Here is a 20,365-nt window from a genome sequence, read left to right on the forward strand (position 1 = left end):
TATTGGCTTCTGTGGGTGATGGAGGAAAAATGTCATGAGATCATTAGCTTTGTAGGCGTTGATTAATGTGATTATTGAATACAAATGGAAGCAATTTTTTTTCAGAAATATCTATTAATATTTGAGAAGTGTTAATGTTATGATTACCTAGGTACATTTAACGTCTCTGTGATTGATTTCCTCATTTGTAAAATGTGGATAAAGCAACCTTTCCTAGCTATCTCATAGACTTCCTTTGTGAGCCAAAATGATTACATCTGTGAAGGTTCATTGTAAACAATAAAATGAAATTCAAAAGTTGTTAGTCTATTTCTCTCAGATTTCAAAGCACTTGACATAAGTGGTCTTATTAAATTAATGTTAGTGAGGTGGTTTACAAGTGCTATGGTATTTCTTGTTTACAAATAAAGCCATTTGGAAATCTTGATTTTCATGGAACCAACATTGTATAGGTAGCCAAGCTAGAAATAGAATCACACCTCATACCTGGCTCAGTTTTCTTCATAAGATTTGACTACCTTGACATTAAAAATAAATTGTAACATTTAGCTATAATTCCTTTTGTCATGGATAACAGTGGCTTTACAACTTTTTGATTGTGAAAGAAAAAAAATAATTTTATATTATAAACCAGTACATGTGTGCAGGTGCATGTACACACAGACTACATATACATCTACACAAATAGAAATATAGAAAACAGATAAAAAAAACTATTAAACATACTTATTCTATGTGGAATTAGTTCTGACATTTTTTTTGTTAAATTTGACTAAAACCTTTGTTGCAACTTATTAAATTGATTTTATGAGCAACCAATAGTTTGTGACCCGTAGTTTGTAACACACTACTACGTTCTACTAGTGCTACTCCTTCTACTAGTATAAAAGCAGTGAGGGCATCTGGGTGGCTCAGTCAGTTAAGCATCTGACTTCAGCTCAGGTCATGATCTCATAGCTTGTGAGCTTGAGCCCCACATTGGGCTCTCTGCCTCATGCTGGGTTCTCTGCTGTCATCACGGAACCCACTTTGGATCCTCTGTCTCCCTCGCTCTCTGCTCCTCTCCTACTCTCTCTCATTCTCTCTCTCTCTCTCTCTCTCAAAAATAAACATTAAAAAAAAAACACAGTGAAACAGGGATAGCCTAGAGACTTTGGGGCTCTATCCAGTGGAAATCCTACAGATGTGTTTTGTTAGGGCTGGGCAGTGTTTTGTTGCTGTTGTTATTATTATTGGTTTGTTTTTATTAGCCTAAGCTTTACCTCAGAAGTACTGAATCATGATATCTAAGAAAAGGCATGGGCATACATATTTTAGAAAATCCTCACAATTGAGAACACAATGTTTTAAATATTTCGTGAGTAATTGCAGTCAATCCTGTGATCTTCCAACCATCAGTATTCTACTGGACTATCCATCAGACTCAACATGTACCAAATTGACCTTAAAATCTCCAAACAAACTCGTCCAGTCCATCTTTTCCTTTCCCTTCAGTGTCCCCACCCCCATATATATATGTTTTGTTCTGTAAGAGTTTCTAGGTTCTACATTTGTATCAGTAGAGGCTGTCACCATATACTCAGCAATAAGCTGGTTTCTCTTCACTCATTTCCCCTCCACAAATGAATTAATTAACATTACTCATTATTTCTGCTATCAAAGTCCCTGCCTTAACGCAAGGCTTCCTCATTCTTTACCTGGACTATTGCATAATCACTGTTATTCTCATCTCTCCTTATTCTCTTCAAATCAGTTCTTGATGCTACCAGCCAGGAGTCTTTGCTTAAGGTGTTTAATGGCTCTGTTTCCCAATAAGATAACTCTAAACTCTTTTTAGCAGCAAAGAGTAAGGTCTTTCTACCCAAGCTTCCGTTTATTTCTCCCACTGTAATCACTGCAGCTCCCATTCATACCTATGTTTAATTTATCATGTTCCCAATAGGTACCAGGCTGCCTCATGCTTCTGCACCACGGACAGAGCTCCCTCATTTGACGCCTAGCTCCAATCTTTTCTTTTAATTGACATTCTGTACACTCTGCCTGATTTAGGGAGACACAACTGCATTCGAATTCTGTCTGTGTCTCCTAATCTTTCTAGTGATCTTAGGCAAGTTGCCTTCCTGTACCTTGGTTTGCTGCTTTGACTTGTAGGGCTCTTGCAAGGTTTAGACTTAATACATGTAAATTGAACAGCACAATTTCTGGATATCTACACAGGCATCTTCAAACCCTGATTTCATGTTTGTGAAGTTATGACTAAGTTTTTGTATGGCAAAATGAACACACTTGGAATTATTTGGCTCTGAACGAATAATGGACTTATCTAAAAATACACATTTAATTTTGTGTGTATTTATTGAATAACTACCTTGTGCCAGATCTGGAGGTAAAAAGTGAATAAACTATTGGCATTTAATCTATATTTTTTGCATCATTGACACACTCTAAAACATTTACTAGAAATTTATATACTTTTGATAATAATAATGACTTCTGTAAAGTATTTTGTAGCATGATATCTTCTTTTTTTTCCTTTTTATGAGTGGCCTCAAAGCCAACAACTTGAAAACTGGCTTAGCTTTGCGAACAAAACATCACAATGCTTTAAAATGGCATGAATTGATCAATTTGAAGAGGTAGTTAGTAAACTGTAGCATTAACTTCGCTCGCAGTGAGAAAATCTTTAATGATCTATAAAGGGCAGCAGATAGCATTTTAATGGAATTTGAAGACGATGCCAATATTTGCAAGAAAAGGAGACTCTTAAACATGGACCACACTGCCTTAGAGCAGGAACAGGGCTTACCACTAGGTAAGTTTTAAATGCAAAGTGGGACAAATTCTTCAGAAACCTAGATGTGCAACAGGCAGAAATGGCTTCTGGGGAGAAGAGAGTTAGCTGCAGGGGCTCGTGGCCAAATCTCTCCCTAGTTTTGTAAGTGCTGGAGTCAGGGTGGCTGAGAAGAGGCATTGCCTTTCACAAAGATCTTCTGGACATTGTCCTAATCTCACCTCCCACCCTTTTGGGAAAACAGTACACACAGATCAGTAGGCATGAAGGGTGATATATACTTGCTATATATAACCAGCCACTGGATTTATCTTGGATAAGTAATAAGAACCAGGGAATAATCCAAGGCATATTAGAAGAGTATAAATACACACAACAGAGAAAATTTTTATACAGATCGCGGGGAATTCGAATGAGAGAGGGAGAGAAAATTAGGAAAGTCAAAGTTAAGTTCAGGCTTTAAGGGAAAACAACTAGAGTCTAAGAACTCTGCTTTCTCAGAAATAAGCTGCTAGGAAAAGCAGTTGAAAGCTAAGACACAGAGAAGGCACTCATTTCCAGATGACAAAACCTAAGATGTATTATTGCTCTAGACTGATCCTCTGTCGAAGCAAGATAGAATGGATAACCTATTTGGTCTTTCCATTTCTAGCTCTTTTTCATTTCCACTTCCATTATTCTATGAATATACAAGAAAGGGAAATATAATATTGTTAAAAGCTCAGGTATGATTTATTGACTCACTGTATCTTTAAGATAACACATGTACATTGTGTTGTTATACTTGATAGCACGTTTTTTTTTTTTTTTCATGAATAGTCGTGAATAGAGTAAACAGACTCATAAAGCCTGTTTAAAGTGTCAGCGTGTAAGTTACTGCCGATGGTGTCTTGGGGCTGCGTTAACTTAGACATGTAATTTTTCTTTCTTCCTCTTCCCTCTCGCCTCCCCTTTTTAATTAATAGATCTTCTCATTCATGAGCATTTAGCATCACCTTGTTTGCTTGATGCAATTACCTTTGGGGGTTTCCTCTGTGGATGTAGTAGAAGGACACAGGGGAAACAGTTTGATGAATCACAATTTGTTGAAGGCAGTAATGGTAGCAGCGATAGAAAAATGGAATATTTGCAAAATGCCAGAGGTGAAGGAATAGGACACACATGATTAAAGTTGCCATAAAATCAAAGCTGTCAAAGCAACAAAAGCCGTAAAAAAGAAATATTCTGGCAACGTCAGTCTCCCCACACATCCAGGGGTGCCATGAAGCATATTACTAAAGAAAGTCCGTTAGGAGTAGAGGAAGACATTTTTCCCACTGACTATGAAAACATATGCTGAACTATAAATGTTCTCTGCCCCAGGAATTTTAGCTTGAGCGTCTTGGGACTGCAACCTTAAAACACCATGCGGAAAGCAAACACTAGCAACACTATTTCAAGGGGCTGAAAAAAGAAGGGAGGAGGGGATGTAGTAGGAAAGGTGATTTGGGGGAAGCATATTCAAAGGCTGAGGCTGACTTTGGGGAACCCCGGTAGAGGATGTAGAATCTTGCATTCAATAGTACCTGTGTTGTCATTTCATAAAGATAGTGTTACTGTGGAGCTGGAAGCATGGAAAATGCCTCCATTTCCTTCCCAGAATTCACAACTAGGGGGCAGGTGGAGTCTGCTGAGTGATATGCAAAGTGTATGTCTAGAACCAAATGGTAATTATTCCCTACCTGATGAGATCCAAGCTACTTTGGCATATGTGATTGGTTAGAAAGGGAAATGATCTGGAAACGTCCTAGAGTAGCCTAAAAACCTAAAGGTATACCAAGAAGGGATTGCACTGCTTGCTTTTGCTGCCCTTGATGGAAAGCTCTGCCTGACTGGAAGGTAGACTCTTAACATTAGAAATAAATTCTAAAGTTATGGGCAGGGGCGCCTGGGTGGCTCAGTAGGTTAAGCATCCAACTTTGGCTCAGGTCACCATCTCACAGTTCGTGGGTTTGAGACAGCTCAGAGCCTGGAGCCTGCTTCGGATTCTGTCTCCCTCTCTCTCTGTCCTTCCCCCACTCGCACTCTGTCTCTCTCAAAAATAAATAAACATTAAAAAATAAAAAAAATAAAGTTGTGGTCTGGGTTTGAGTGAGACAACAGATTTGGAGTTTGGTTTTAAACAGAAGCAAGTTGTTACATAGCTCCTTGTATGGAAAATATATGCATATTTTTTTTTAAAATCACACTATTTCTGCCAGGCTATTAGTGGTATAGTTTAAAATACTTTTGTGAATACATAAAAGTACAGTAGTCCCCATATATTTGTTCCAAGACCTCCTATAGATGCCTGAAACTGCAGACAATACTAAACAGTATATATACTGGTTTTTTCTTACATATACATACCTCTGACAAATTTTAATTTATAAATCAGGCACAGTAAGAGATTAGCAACAAGTACTAATAAAAGAGAATGATCACAATAATACTATAAAAAAGTTAAATGAACATGGTCTCCCTCTCCCCCCGCCCCCCCCCCCCCCAAGATATTGTACTTCTCACTCTTCTTCTTGTGATAACGTGAGATGCCCCTGTGATTATGTGAAGTGAGGTGAATGAGGTAGGCATTGTGCTACTATTGACCTTCAGGCCATATGTCAGAAGGATGATCTGCTTCCTGGCTGCAACTGACCACAAGTGACTGAAACCAAGGAAAGTGAAACCATGGATAAGGGGGAACTACTGTATTCCTTGGAGGCTTGCTGAACTTGATTGCATTCAGAACGCGTTCAGAAACCATGAACCCATGACCATTTTCTAATGAGGAGCTCATTTTCCTTTCCTACTAACTTTTTTGAAACCTCCAGTAGGAGTGGTAATGAGGGAGTGAGGGTGAAAATGCAAAGCTGGAAGAAATTGAAGAACCTACCTGCAGTTCATGTGCTCTCCTCCCAGAGGGGCATTCCAGAAGACTCAGGAAACACTGTGCTGAAAACCATTTATTGGGACACAAGATCTGCGTCAAAAGACCCTCAAAGGCTTTAATCGTCTACCGATTCTTTTTGTTAATTGCTGTCTATACTTTCCAGGAAGATTTCTTTTACTGACACTCATGGCTACTTGGGGCCACTTGGCTGCTTCAGATCTTATAAATAGTGGCCAAGATATAATAAACATACCTTTCCTAAGACTGGCTTTATTCCTGGTGTGGAGCTTATGTACCGGAAGAGCCCAGCTGCCTACACAGCTCTCTGTACACAGCAGTCAGGGGAGAGGCTCACCACTTACTAGATGTTTCATCGTGGGAAAGTTACTTATATCAGATTAAAGGTACTGGCACCAGACATTTCTATAATGCCTCTTCCGATTGGAAAACTTAAAAATTTTAAGCAAATCAACTTCTCTGAATCTGTTTTCTTATCCACAAAATAGGGATATTGAAATTAATCCATCTTTCTTCCTAGGGGTGTTGTAAACCATCCTGTTGCCAACTTTCCTACATTATATAATTAAAAGGAAACATTATCAGTATCGTACTTATCATCACCATTGAAACTTTGTTTTTAACATCTTCCTATAAATATAAAAAGTTCCATTTGGAAAACTGTTCAGTTTCTTTGAATGGATTAAAAGAAAGACGCACAATGAATGAAAAAAAATTGTCAGAGTTTGCTTTAATTTTTTTCTTTATAAATATCTGAGCTCATCTTGCAATAAAATATGTACTCGTGTGATTGTAATCATTTCCATGGTAGCAGATCGGGGATGACACACAAAGGTCTGAGACTTGAATATAGGTTCAAGCAGCAGGAGAAACTGGTTTGGGACCAAATAAGCTCTTATTCAAGTAAAACTGTCGAAAAACACTGCCAAGGGAATACAGAAAATAACTGGGGAAGGAAATTGCTTTTGGGATAAATGTTCTGTTCTTTCAAGTTTGCTCTGGTACAAAAGTGCCCCTCTGAAGAGACTTAATAGAACCATTAGAAGGACCAAACATGAAATATCTCATGAAATCTTAACAGGTTTATTTTATAACCATTTTTCCTAAAGGTGTATATAGAGGAAAAAGAAACCAAGGAGATAAAATTTGCACCCTTGTACAAATGCACAACGCTATTTGATGTAGAACAATTACTTATGTCTAAATCGATTCCAAATTTGCTGTCTGATCTGTGCTTTGCTGTTACTTATACATTCTGTGCTACCTGTATGTCTGGACGCCAAACTGAAGTGCTTGATTTTTCCTTCACTTGCTCATTTACTGAACTTGTGCAGGTACTTGTAGCTCTTTAACAACAACAGTCCGTTGACGCTCTCTTTGGTTTTGATGAAAGTTTTGATATCCTTGTCTTCCTCTTACTTTTCAGTTATTGGGCATCCACTGTGTGCTGGGATGCTGTACAGATATGAGGAGTTGCCTGTTCTAGGCCCTGAGGATAAAAAAATGTATCAAATACATTCCCTGCTTGCAAATAACTTGCAGTTAGAATTTTAAATTTAGACTGTTGAAATACAACAATATAGAGCTACAGTGTCTGTAATCTACAAAGAACAACTAATTCAGTGTTGTCTAGAGTTGCCTGGGTGGCTCAGTCGGTTGAACATCCGACTTTGGCTCAGGTCATGATCGTGGTTTGTGAGTTCTAGCCCTGTGTCGGGCTCTGTGCTGACAGCTCAGAGCCTGGAGCCTGCTTCAGATTCTGTCTCTCTCTGTCTCTCTCTCTCTGTCTCTGCCCCTCCCCCACTCACATTCTGTCTCTCTCTCCTTCAAAAATAAATAAACATTAAAAAATTAAAAAAAAAATTCAGTGTTGCCTTAGAGGAGGGGGCAAAATTGTTAAGTGTATTAGTAGTTTCACTGAGGCATGGAAGACCAGTAGGAATTAGCCTGTCCAGTGGAGGGGGGAGGAGAGGCCATAGGGGATTCAGAAAAGGGGAAGTGAGGTATTTCTAGGGCAGAATAGAGGAAGGATGTATTAGTTTGCTAGGGTGGCCATAAAAGAATACCACAAACTAAGTGGCTTAAATGGCAAAAATTTGTTTGTTTGTTTTTTTTTTTTTGTAGTTATGGAGACTGGAAGTCCAAGTTCAAGGCATCGCCAGGATTGGTTTCTGTGAGGCCTCTCTCTCTGGCTTGCAAATGTGTCCTCACATAACCTAACCTCTGTCTGCATGGACTTCCTAGTGTCTCTTCCTCTTATAAGGACACCAGTCCTACTGGATTAGAGCCCTACCCTTATGATATTATTTTAGCTTGATTATCTTGCTTAAGTTACATTGGGAGTTAGGGCTTCAGCATATGAATTTTGGTGGAGCTAGGGGTGACACAGTTCATCCATAACAGAGAGTAAAGGACTCAAGTCTAGTCAATGAAGTAAAGGAATGAGAAAGATCATATAATGCTTGAATGTCAGACTGTGTGTCTAAGTTAATAAATTTTAGGAAACTGGGGAACCACTGAGGATTTTGTCAAATGGGCTACTGTGATCAGATTTGCCCTTTTTAAGGATCGTTCTTGCTGCAGGATGAGAGAGCAATGAAGGCGGGGTCAGTGGCAGAGACAAGCTCAGATGCAGAGAGACAGGTTAACAGAGCAGGGAAGCCTGCCAGGCCAGGGACAATGATGGCCTGAGTCAGCAGTGGATAAATTAAGGAGACCTTTAGGGAGTAGAATTGATAGGAAGTGATGGTTAAATTGTGTATAGAGAGTGAGGAAAGGAAAGTGGTTGGTGTTGGCTTTGCAGTATTTGGAGTAACTAAGTAGATAACGAGATAAATACAGTAAAAGTACTGGGATTTAGGGGTTGGGCAGGAGATGACATGATCAGTTTTGACATGAAGACTTTAAAGCCTGTAGAACATCCAGATGGAGATGTCTAGGTAGATATATAAGCCTGAATGTCTCAAAAGAGTTCTTGGACGAGAACAGTTTGAAGTTATTCAGGAATATGGGCAAGAGTTAGAGCTGTGAGAGAAATTACCTAATTAATGTAAACTGTGAAGATAGCAAAAAACACCTCATGCAAATAAAAGGTAGGAAGCATTGTCATTTAAAGTATGAGTAGAAGACAGCCCTTCCTTCTTATTGATGTATATAAAAATATAATTCAAATAATACACTAGTTGTGAATTTGACTCAATTCTCTAAATAAATAGTAAATTATGTTTGTATTGTGATTTACCAAATAAATCGCATTGCAAAGATTTATTCCCATTGTACGTAAATATTTTATTCTCTTTGATTTCAATTTCAGTCTGTGATTTGATTTTCGGCTTAAAGTCTTGTAAAAACTAATCATTATTTTGGTTGCAATATTTTCCCAAGTCTTCCAAGTAGTGTTAAGATTAAAACCTAAATCCCTATTAACTAGTAATGGAGTTTTGAAAAATGTAAATAACTCCAATAATACCTTTAAATCAGGGAAAATTTGACTTAATTCTAAATATGGCATCGTTCTGTGCTTTTGATTTCAAGTTGCATAACTTTAACAGCTGTATCTTAAAGCATTATCAGGAGATGCTAATTCATATTCTTGCTAATTCATATATCACTGCTGTGTCCCATTCATAATAGTCACATGCGCGCAGTATATCTACCTGAGAATATTTACTGTGGTTGTTTGCTTGGCTTCAGGAAATTGACCTGGAGAATTGGAATTCATTGGAATTGTTCCTATGAGGAAGGAAGGGACCCAAACAGCTGGTAACAGTAATTCTTGAGCCTTGCTGCATTTTTTTTCTTTGAACATCTATTTACTGTCTCAGGCACTGTTCTAGGAGCAGTGATTACAGAGGATAGCCGTAAACAGAACTTAGCTGAGACCTCCTTGTTTCAGAGCTTACAGCATATCTTCTTTTGAATTCACCTGAATATATTGCTGTAAAACCCTATCCCTGCATATAAGAATGGGATGGTGTAGCGCTGTTGCTGCAGCTGTTTATGGAGCAGTTCATTATAAGTTGGCTCTTCAATTCCATCACCTGTTCTTGGAGGTAGCTATTCTGTATTCCAGAACTTCCCTCACAGTGATGGAAGTAATGACTTGGACCAAGATGAGCAGCCACGAAATCATTTGCTATTGGGCCCAATAGGGTAGGAAAAAAGATAGTCCTTGGTCTCGGTTTTCTTTGAATCATCATTGCTTCCTAATTTCTGTGCATGGCTCTACTTCTCCAGCTTGAATATTCAAGAATATAGGAGGTTAATTAGTTGAAGTGGAAGAAGTATGAGGTTGGTTTTAGTTAAGTAAAAGTGACAGACTTTTGAACTCTGCAAACCGTGACAAGAATTCCAAGGCATTCACTACCACTTGGTTATTGATTTCCACAGATTTTTGCATCATTTAAAAAAACCAGACTAACTTAAGGTAAGCAACATTATCTATACAACAAACTTGTCTTTAAGGAAATCTAATGGTGTTGACACATAAAGTGGAAAAGACTTTTTAAAAATGTGTATTTTAACACTGTGGTTGAGTTATTAAATAACATTTATTGTGCTTCCATTTAGAACATTTGAATAAAGAAAAGCCTATACAATTTCATATGTTTTTCTTTCTTAACATGTGAAAAGAGAGAACCATTAAGTAAACATACAGTCATTTTAATGAGAAGTATTTCCAAATATCAAATGCAATAATATTTTAATTTCTCATTATTTTTCATATTTACCATGCAGTAGATTAAAAAAACACAGAAAATTTAGAAATGATTGAAATTTGAAATGAATATTGTTATTATACTGGCCTAACAATGTCATGATTCTTCCGCAGGGGCTCAGTATCACACTTGAGTATCTTGATAGATATCATAGATGTTAGGTTATTATCAAATCTGACAGAAAAGGCTGTGATTTGAAAGCTTCCTTAAGAATTCTATCTGTAATTTCTGTTAACATTTGACAGAGTTTCATGACATTAGAACCACTAAGCTCATTGAAATTCAACATTGGCTGAGTTTCTTGCATACGCTTCTCATTTACAGATAACACTTCTATTTCCTGACACAGAGATTCAAAATGAATACCTCAAGCAGGAAAACAAAACAAAACAAACTACAAAAAAATTCATTTCAAAATAAAACCAAACACACCAGAACAAGTACCATACTGAGAAACGTTTTAAGGAGACCGGGGGGCGGGGGGGGGGGGCGATGGAAAGGAGCAGATTTAATTGATAGAAAACAGACGTTTATACTCAAGTTCAAACAACTCATCTTTTCTGTCCTGTCAAGACAGCACCAAATAAATTTAGAAAGTAAATAGTAATAACTCACATTGCCCTAAGACTGTTTTGTCAATCTCAGCAGTTCTAAAATTTGTGACTAAAACTATATCTCGCAAATATTAACCTTTCGATAGCTTTTGCAACTTGTTTCAAGATACATATATGTAGGAATTTTCCAATCTATTGACTTTTTTCCCCTTTCTATCTCTATGTGGACATATTTATTCAATTTGTATAAACAGCCACTTTAAGGTAAACTGGGAAAGTTGATTCAATTTGACAACTTCTAAGTATGATCTTATGTACCTTTGATATCAGACGGAAAAATAATCAGACAGCTTTTCCCTACTCCATAGGGGTTTTGGGGGAAAAAAGAAAAAAGAAAGAAAAAATATATTTGTAGTTCCTTCATCTTCTGAACTAGTCACATGGCCATAAAATAACACAAAAACTCACTGGACCAAGATATGAAGTAGACACTCAATGTGCTTGTTGATTTTTGGAAATTATATTTTGTTAAACAAAGATAGACAATATTATCCAAAAAGCTAGGCAAATATTTATTTGATGGAGCTTATGAAGAATAAAACATCAATAGTTAAATAAGGTCCTCTTAATGAGATTCTACCCCTTAAAATTGCTCAGAACATGTAAAGCATGTTAATTAGTAACATTATTTTTATACTTCCTAAAAATGATAGGGTTTTCTCTGCTTTTTCTCTCTTGAAAATTTATATGACAAATACATATTGCACACCTATAATGTGCCAGGCATAATTGTCATAGTGTGTCAACATAATTGCTGTTTTTCTAAGTAAAAATTTTAAACCGGACACATAGTCTGGAAGTAGATTTTTTTTTGTACTTTCCATGGTCTTGCAGTTTCCTGTATATCATCTGTAATCTCCAACCTCTAAATATGCAATGAACAGTAAGTTAATTTTCAGGTCACAGATACCAACTGATACTTGTATTCTGAATGTCGAACTTGGAATTTCCAGATGAAATAATGGATTATGCTGTGGGAACAAAAGGATAGAACACTTGCAGTTGTGATTGTCCTACACAAACTGAAATTCACAGACCTCATCCCATTAAACCCCCAGAAAAAAAAATGCCTTTTAATTAGTGTGCGTCCCCCCACCCCCATCCTTTATGAATGTTAGAATTGTAACAAAAAGGCCACTGCACCTTTGAAATGTTTCACGTGAAAGAGCCCAGTTTCTGGTTTCTATTTTGCACTTCTAAGTGTTTTCTAGATCCTTTGGAATGCTTTGCCTGCAATGGCTGTGCCATTCTTACAGCTTAATGCGTGTGCCTTTCTTGCAACTTTATTTCTAATTAGTTGTTGCCTTCTTAGAGATGAAAGCCCTTTTGCACCTTGAAGGGCGATGTGAACTTAATGAAAATATGCTGATACAAGTTAAAGATGTTTCTTTATGCGAGTAAGGGCGTTGAAGGTTAACCCTGACCTTCTCAGAGGAAAATTGCTGTACTGTGTTTCAGTTAAGATTATGTATTACCATATTTCTTTCAGCTAAACCAGGCACATAATTTCAGGGTGAAAAGAGTTGTTTTCTTTAGAATCACCTAAACACAAGTTGGCTTAAATGGATAGCTGCAAAAATAAATCCTTGGCAGCAATAACAATACCAGGAGAGAATGTGGAGTGTTATCAAGAGTCGCATCAGGGCAGAGGATCCGCCTTCCCATTTGTTTTTCTTTGGCTGGGGAAATAACGTCCCCTCTGGCAATAACTTCTGAAGTTTCTTTGTGTATTTTGAAGTATTCAGAGTGGACACTGTGATGTGCTGCCCAGATGCCCCTATAAGGGGCACTTGTTAGCCCAGCTGCTGGGAGTGCTGCCGACAGAAAGCTTTCAGGAATCCCCTTCCGGGACTGCCTCAGGTGGAGAGTGACCCTGCTCACACCAAGCTTTTTTTAGGTCAGCCCCCGTCAGATGACTGATGATATGGGTGGAGGGACATAAAAGCCTGGATACCTTAGCCCAGCTTGGAATTTTGAAGGGCCATTCTAGTCTTAGAGTTGCCTGTGAAAAGATGAAAGAGAAGTACAACGAACAGGCATATAAGCATCTCTTAAATTCGCCCATTTGCCACGTTTATCTTCATATAGGTATGTACACGTGCAGATTGCTAAACTTTGAGAAGAATGTTTCAGAAATTACGATACATCACCCTGAAATATGTCAGCAGTTATTTTCCAAGAATAAGGACACTCCGCTGCATAGCCGTAATAATATTGTCACTCTCAAGGGATGTAACGTTGATACTATACAACTGCCTGATATACAGTCCGTATTCTAATTTCCCCAGTGTCCTAGAAATGTCTTTGATAGCTGTTTTTTTTTCTCACTGGGAATCCGTCATGGATCGCAGATTGTATTTGTGTCTTTAGTCTTCTTTAATTTACAATAGCTCTCCCACTTTCCTCTTTCTTAATCATATTTTTTAAGAGTTCAGAAAATTGTTTTGTGGAATGCCACACAACCTGGGTTTGTGTGAGTGTTTCCTCATGAGTATGTTCATATTCAACATTTTTGTAAATAATACTAAAAATGTGATATTGTGTCCTCAGTGCATCTAGGTGATAGTAAGTTGATGACTTAGTTAAGGTTGTGTCAATGAAACTTCTTCACTGGTAAGCTATCTATTATCCTTCATAATTAATACATAATCTGTAGGGAACTCTGTTTCACCAAGGCTTTAAAACTTTGGATTTTATGTTCTCAATAACCTTCTCTAATGGTTTTAACATCCATTGAAAATCCTTGCCTAAATCTATTTTTATCCTAGAGTTTGCAAAATCGTTGTTTAATTTTTTCCTTCTATGTTTATTAGCTGGAAGTCTTCTGTAAAGATGTAAAGATGAGCCTTCCTTCTTTCCTTTTTTCTTCTCTGACTTTTTTGGGGGGAGGGGCAGCAAAGGGTAGAAATCAGGGATTTTAAAAATTTGATGTGTAATAATTTATTAAAATTATTTTAGTTTTATATGTTTATGATTCCCCCAATTTAGTCAGTGGAAACCTCTTAAATCCTTTGATAGTTTGCTTTCAGGCATAAAAAGGTATTTTATTTCTTTGCCCACATTTGTGATCAGTTACGTCCTTCAAATGGTATTTACAAACCAAAATGGCATTTTACAGGCCAAGATCTGGTGCCACTTTGTTCATTGTTCCTGGGATTCATTCCATTTCTAGGGCTTTTCTTTGAACAGATCCAGGAAACAAACAAAATATAAAAATCATATGTTCTTGCAGGGACCTCCAGTTTCTTCCCATCCTTCTCTCATATACTTCTTTCCTCAGTGAGAACTCTGGTTCCCAAGTAACATTCATCTGTTTACTCACTGGCCCTATATCTATCAAGCTATCTAGCTGTCTATCTGTCTGTCTGTCTGTCTGTCTGTCTGTCTATTATCTATCTATTGTCTATCATCTCTCGATTTATCTATTGACTTATCTATCATCTATCTATTACTTATCCGTCATCATCTCTTCCTCCTCCTCCTCCCTCATCATCATGATCATCATCATCATCTTTCACTTATTAGGAGGCTTAAATAAAACCCTTCAAAACACACCCCCACTGAGTAAAGATGAAGCTATTCTTGCTGTTTTTGTAGTTAGAATATATCCAGGGTGCACAGCTGAAATACTATGGTCAAAGATATTTAATTAGTTCTGTTATTCCTATGTAATTATATTTTCCATTTGATATGGTTGTCTCCATTTGTCTCTGTGTATAATTAATTTTGCTGGTTTTAGTACATCTTTGTTGATTTCTTTTTGAAGCTATAAAATGTTTTCATTATTCAAAAACAATTTTTTAATCCCTTCTCCTTTTTTGTTTTATATAAGAATAGTTGGTTTAGGTTACTTAATGTTCAAGTTTACTGTGATCGCCTTTGGGGGTAATTAACATTGTCCAGAAATGTATGTCTATACAATGAAGACTTTGTGTTTATTTTTTTAGGGGAGAAAGAGGGAAGATTCATATTTGAATGAAGGTTTAGGTACATAAAATTTTAATACATTTTATCAAGTTCATCAAAGCCTAAAATTATTACTTTGTTACATAGGCTATCACATGTGTATAGAAATGTGTGCATGGCTGTTGAGTAGCCAAAAACGTGGGCTGTGCCGGCTATTTTCTCTCAGTTCCAAATACCCCCTTCATGTTCTTCTCTATGATGCTGGCACTCTCTAAACTGTATTTCACCCTTGCCACCCCCATTGTCCTGTTAGGTTCTACCATAGGGCATCACGGGAGACTAGAGAAAAGAAGGAAGATGGAGAAAGGACTTGCTTCTTCTCGTTTACTTGATCCTTTCTGAGTTTCTCCAGCAATAACCCTTTACCCAGACAGAGATCTTTCTAGTAGTAGTTGTTTCAGCTTATTACTTATTCCAATACTTTTAGACTAGCCACTAAGAACTCTATTTTTTCAGTGGTCTGAGTCCGGGTTTCATGATGCCCCTCCTCAGAGCTCCTGAAGTTCTAGCACCATCTGGGGAGTGCTCTATCTTAAGAAAAATGTGTTCCAACTTTGCGAATTTACCCCTTCAGTTTCCTTCCTTTTATCCCAGCTTTTTGGGTAGGAGCTGCTTCAGGCAGTTATAATCTCTATGTTACCTAAGTGTTCCATGGTTGCCTTTTCATTCTTCCAACAATCTAGACAAGCTCCTAAATTGTATTGTGAATACAATTTTTGTGGTTTCTGTTTTCCTGACAGGATGCTAACACATAGGTATACTAAGAATAGTCTTAGTCATTCCCTAACGTTTTTATATCCACACACACCTGTAGGCACCTGTAGGTAACCAATTTACTATATTTCACCATATCCTTCCTATATTTCATTTCAAAAAAAAGATATTTATCTATATTTATAATTAAATCTAAACCTGTGTGTAAGAAGCGATGTCTTTTCATAAGGATCTTTTTTTTTTCCTTTCTTTCTTTCTTTCTTTCTTTCTTTCTTTCTTTCTTTCTTTCTTTCTTTCTTTTTTTTTTTTCAAAATCTGTAATGTATTCCATCATGTGAATTACCATAGTCATTCAGTCATTCTCCTATAACCAGACATTTGGGTTGTTTCCAGTATTCTTTATTACAAATAATGCAGCTATGAAAAACTGTGTACATAGTTTTATCCCACATTTTTGGAGCTATACCTTCAAGAAAATTTCTAAAAGTGAGATTTCTAAGTTAAAAGGTAAACATATATATAGAGTGTTGTTAGATATTGCCAAATTCTTTTTATAGCAATTGTCTCATTTTGCACATTTTCCTACAGTATAAAGAGAATCTGTTTACCCAAAGTTTGCAGAAATAGTGTATTCTCAAGCTTTTGAATATTTTGCTCAATCTGACAGATAAGAAACTGTATCTTTACAGTTTAGTTTTAATGTGAATTTCTCTCATTATGTTTGAATATTTTTTATATGTGTAAGGGTAAGCTTTATACCTTCCCCCATGAACTATTTGTTTATTCTTTTCGCTCTTTGGTTTTAACTATTTGTCTCCTCAATTTTTAGGAATTCTTTATATATCAGGAAGATTGTTTTATTTGTTATATATATTCAAGTGTTCATTCCTTCTTGGTTATTTTTCTTTTGAATTTGCTTATAATGTTCTTTTGTGGTTGTTTTTGTTTTGTTTTGTTTTTTGCTATGCAAAATGTTGTAAGTATTCAAAATTATTAATATTTTACTTGTATTATATCTAGAGCCCAGATATTTGGTTAGACATTATTCTGGATGCTTCTATGAAGGTGTTTTGGGGATGAGATTAACATTTCAATCACTGGATTTTGAGTAAAGCAGGTTGCCCTCCATAGTGTGGGTGTGTTTCATCCAGTCAGCTGAAGGCATTAATAGGACAAAGACTAAAAAACAAAACAAAACAAAACAAAACAAGACTAAAAAATAAAAACAAGCAAATAAATAAATAAAAGAACAAAGACTGACCTCCCCCAAACAAGAAGAAATACTCCCAGCTGAGTGTCTTTGGTCCCAAACTGTAAGTTTTCCCTGAGTCTCCAGCCTGCCAGCCCACCCCATCATATCATCATATCATCATATCACTAAGCCTCCACAATTGCGAGAGTTAATTCCTTAAAATAAATCTCCCTCTATGTATATAGACATACCCGACTGATTCTGTTTCTCTGGAGAACCCTAACATACATACCTTATCCATTTGGAATTTATTATGATGTTTGGTGACATGTTTCCTGTCTTATCTGTTATCCAAATGGTTATCTAGTATGTCAGCATCATTTGTTAAAATGTCTATCCTTTCTCAATGATTTGAGAGGTCACTTTTATCATATATATAAACTTTCATCTCGACTTAAGTCAATTTCTAGATAGCCTGTTCTATTCTACCGGCGTATGTATTCTTGCAACAATAACACCTTACTTGCTAAATTTTAGGAACATTATAATACGTTTTCATTTCTGATAGGGCTACTGCCCTTCACTTCTGTTCTCCCCTCGCCCCCAAATTTGGTCATCTTATCACTTAAAAACTTCAAATGTTTAGAAAATTTGAAAGAATTTTACAGTGAGCACTCATACACCAGCGCACATAGTATAATATTAATTTTCTTTTAATCTTACTTTATTACATATTTGTTCATTTATCCATCCCTCTGTGTATACATCAGCCCATCTTATATTTGGGGTGCATTCCAAAGTAAAGTATAGACATCACTATCATCCTCCCAAATACTTCAGTATCTATAATGTCAAATAGAATTAAATATTGGTTAGAGTCTTATCTTTAAAATAAATTTTCCTATAATGAAATGCATAAATCTTTAGTGTAGCATCCATTAAGTTCTCACAAATCCATATACCTTGTGATACTACTGTTCTCTCATTGTCTTTCCTGGCAAATGCCTAATAATGTTCTAAAGGTAATTGCTATTTAGATTTTTTCACACCATAGGTTAGTTTTGCCTATTCTTGGACTTCATGCAATTGAGTCATACACTATGTAAACTTTTGTTTCAAATTTCTTTTATTTGGCGGTATGTTTTGATAGTCATCCATGTTGTGTGCATGAGTAAATTATTTCTTTTAATTGCCGAGTAGTATTCCATTGTGTAATTATACCAAACTTTGGTTGTGTATCTTTTACTAATGGACACTTGGATTGTTTCTAATATTTGGCTGTTATGTACAAAGCTGTAATGAACACTGTTAAATAACTACTTAGGGGATATATGTTTTTATTTCTCTTATGTAAGTACCTAGCAGTAAAATTGGGGGGGGGCATGAGACAGGTGAATGGTTAGTCATATAATAAGGAACTGCCAATTCTTTTATCTAATGTATGTGAATTTCAATTGCTTAATTTTTGTTTTTGTTTCTAAATTTTGGTTAATCTGGTGAGAGTTCAGTAGCGGTAGGGTCTTCTTTTTTGCCAGTTTTTCTTGCATTTTTTTTCCCCAATGAACTTTGGAATAAACTTGTCTATCTTCAAAACAAAATCCCAAACAAAACTGGTGACATGTTTTTGAGATAATTTTTAATCTATATTATTTGGGAAAAATAAATTTGAAAAGTAATCTTTTTTTTTTAAGTTTATTTATTTTGACAGAGACAGAGACAGTGTGACTTGGGGTGGGGTAGAGAGAGAGAGAGAGAGAGAGAGAGAGAGAGAGAGAGAGAAGGAGAGAATCCCAAGCAGGCTCTGCACTGTCAGCACAGAGCCCCATTTGGGGCTTGAACTCATGTACTATGAGATCATGACCTGAGCCAAAACCAAGAGTTAGACACTTAACCAACTGAGCCACCCAGGTGCCCCCCAAAATAATCTTTTCTAATGGCGAGGAATGCTTTCTATTTGTTCTAGTCTACTTTTGTGTCTTCAGGAGTGTTTTTACAGTTTTCTCTTTTCCACATTTCTTATTCAGCTTATTCCTAAATGTTTAATTTTTGTGCTATTATTGTAAATGGTTTTCTCTTCAATTGGTTATTTTATATATCTCTCTATATAATTTTGTGTAGTAACATATAGTAAGTATATATTAGTATATATATTTACATACTAATTTTAATCCTGTCATCTTAATGAATTCCTGTTCTGTAAGCTAGTTTTAGCATTAATTCTCTTTGAGTTTCTAGTTATATTGTCATACCATTTGTATAGAGATAATCCAAAAGCCTCATTCCCCCAAGTCTTATGATTTTTAATAGTTTTCAGTTTTCTGATTTGCTTTGACTCTTTTTTCTTTTTGCCCTGAATGTAACCTTGTCTGGTATTAAGATTGCTAATCCTGCCTTATTTTTCTTTGCGTTTACTTTATATGTCTCCCTATCATGTTATTTTCAATTTTTTGACACATTGTGTTTTTGTTTGTGTTTCTATAAGCTTTGTTCAACCTGAAATTCTTTTTCTTTTAATAGGAGTGCTTAGCCTATCTATATTTCTTGAGGTGACAGATTTGTTTGGGCTTAGTTCTTTCATAGTCTTTTATATGATACTTTCACTTCTTTCATAGTCTTTTATATGATACTTTCACTTTTTATGACTTCTTTGATTTTTTTTTTCCTGTATTATATGGTGGTTTTTCTCCTTGGCTTTGTCTTGTATGTAGATTCTCTCTGGTAAGTTGTAAGTTGTATCTGTATTGTCAGTTCGTTTAGTGATTACATTTATACTTTTATAAATGTATAAAAGTATATATACTTTTATATAATATACTTACGACTCTGCATCTTTAGGTGTAACTATTGAATCTCCGTTTTGTGCAATAACAAAATTGCCATAATTCCCCAATCTCTTCTTTTTACTTCCATTTGAAATTATAGATAAACAGCATTTTTTATTAGTCTGTTCTATACCTTTATATACTTAAACACAATTGTATTTCTATTATATTTTTATCCATCTTAAAAAATATATTTTAGTTACCAGCTTAACAATGAAGAAATAAAATACTTATATTACTCCTTATCTTATTTCTTCCTTTCGTGTTGAATTTTTTGCTCATATACATTTGCTTTATTTTTGTGGTTTGTTATATTTTCTTTTGATTTTATAACTGTAATTTTATCAAACATTTGGTCTTATTCTCAGTTGTTTGAATTCAGTGTACTAACCAATCATTTCCCATAGTTTCTTTATTAATCTTTTCCTTGGCTCCATTGGTTTCCTTAAAGAAGGACTCATGGGAGTTGGAATTCTTGCACATGTAAAGATGCCTGTCTTCTGGCTTTGTTTTCATTCACAGTTTACTGGTTATCAAGTTTTTGTGTTATACTTTTTTTCCCTGAAAACACTGTACACATTTGCCAATCTCAATTACCATTGGAGAAAGCTGAGCAGAAGCC

At 36.0% G+C, this 20,365-nt stretch overlaps 2 long non-coding RNA genes across 2 annotated transcripts in view; both read left to right on the plus strand.

The window, feature by feature from the left end:
- Nucleotides 1-10,897, plus strand: part of LOC111561955 — a 44,141-nt gene extending 33,244 nt beyond the window's left edge. The window contains exon 3 of the long non-coding RNA XR_006584435.1: nt 10,107-10,897. This is a non-coding gene — a long non-coding RNA (uncharacterized LOC111561955). The remainder of the gene's footprint in view (nt 1-10,106) is intronic.
- LOC123379670 overlaps nt 1-20,365 on the plus strand; it is a 228,952-nt gene that overhangs the window by 108,897 nt on the left and 99,690 nt on the right. The window lies entirely within an intron of this gene.

This window comes from Felis catus, chromosome C1 (genome assembly GCF_018350175.1).
Source record: "Felis catus isolate Fca126 chromosome C1, F.catus_Fca126_mat1.0, whole genome shotgun sequence".
Classification (NCBI taxonomy): domain Eukaryota; kingdom Metazoa; phylum Chordata; class Mammalia; order Carnivora; family Felidae; genus Felis; species Felis catus.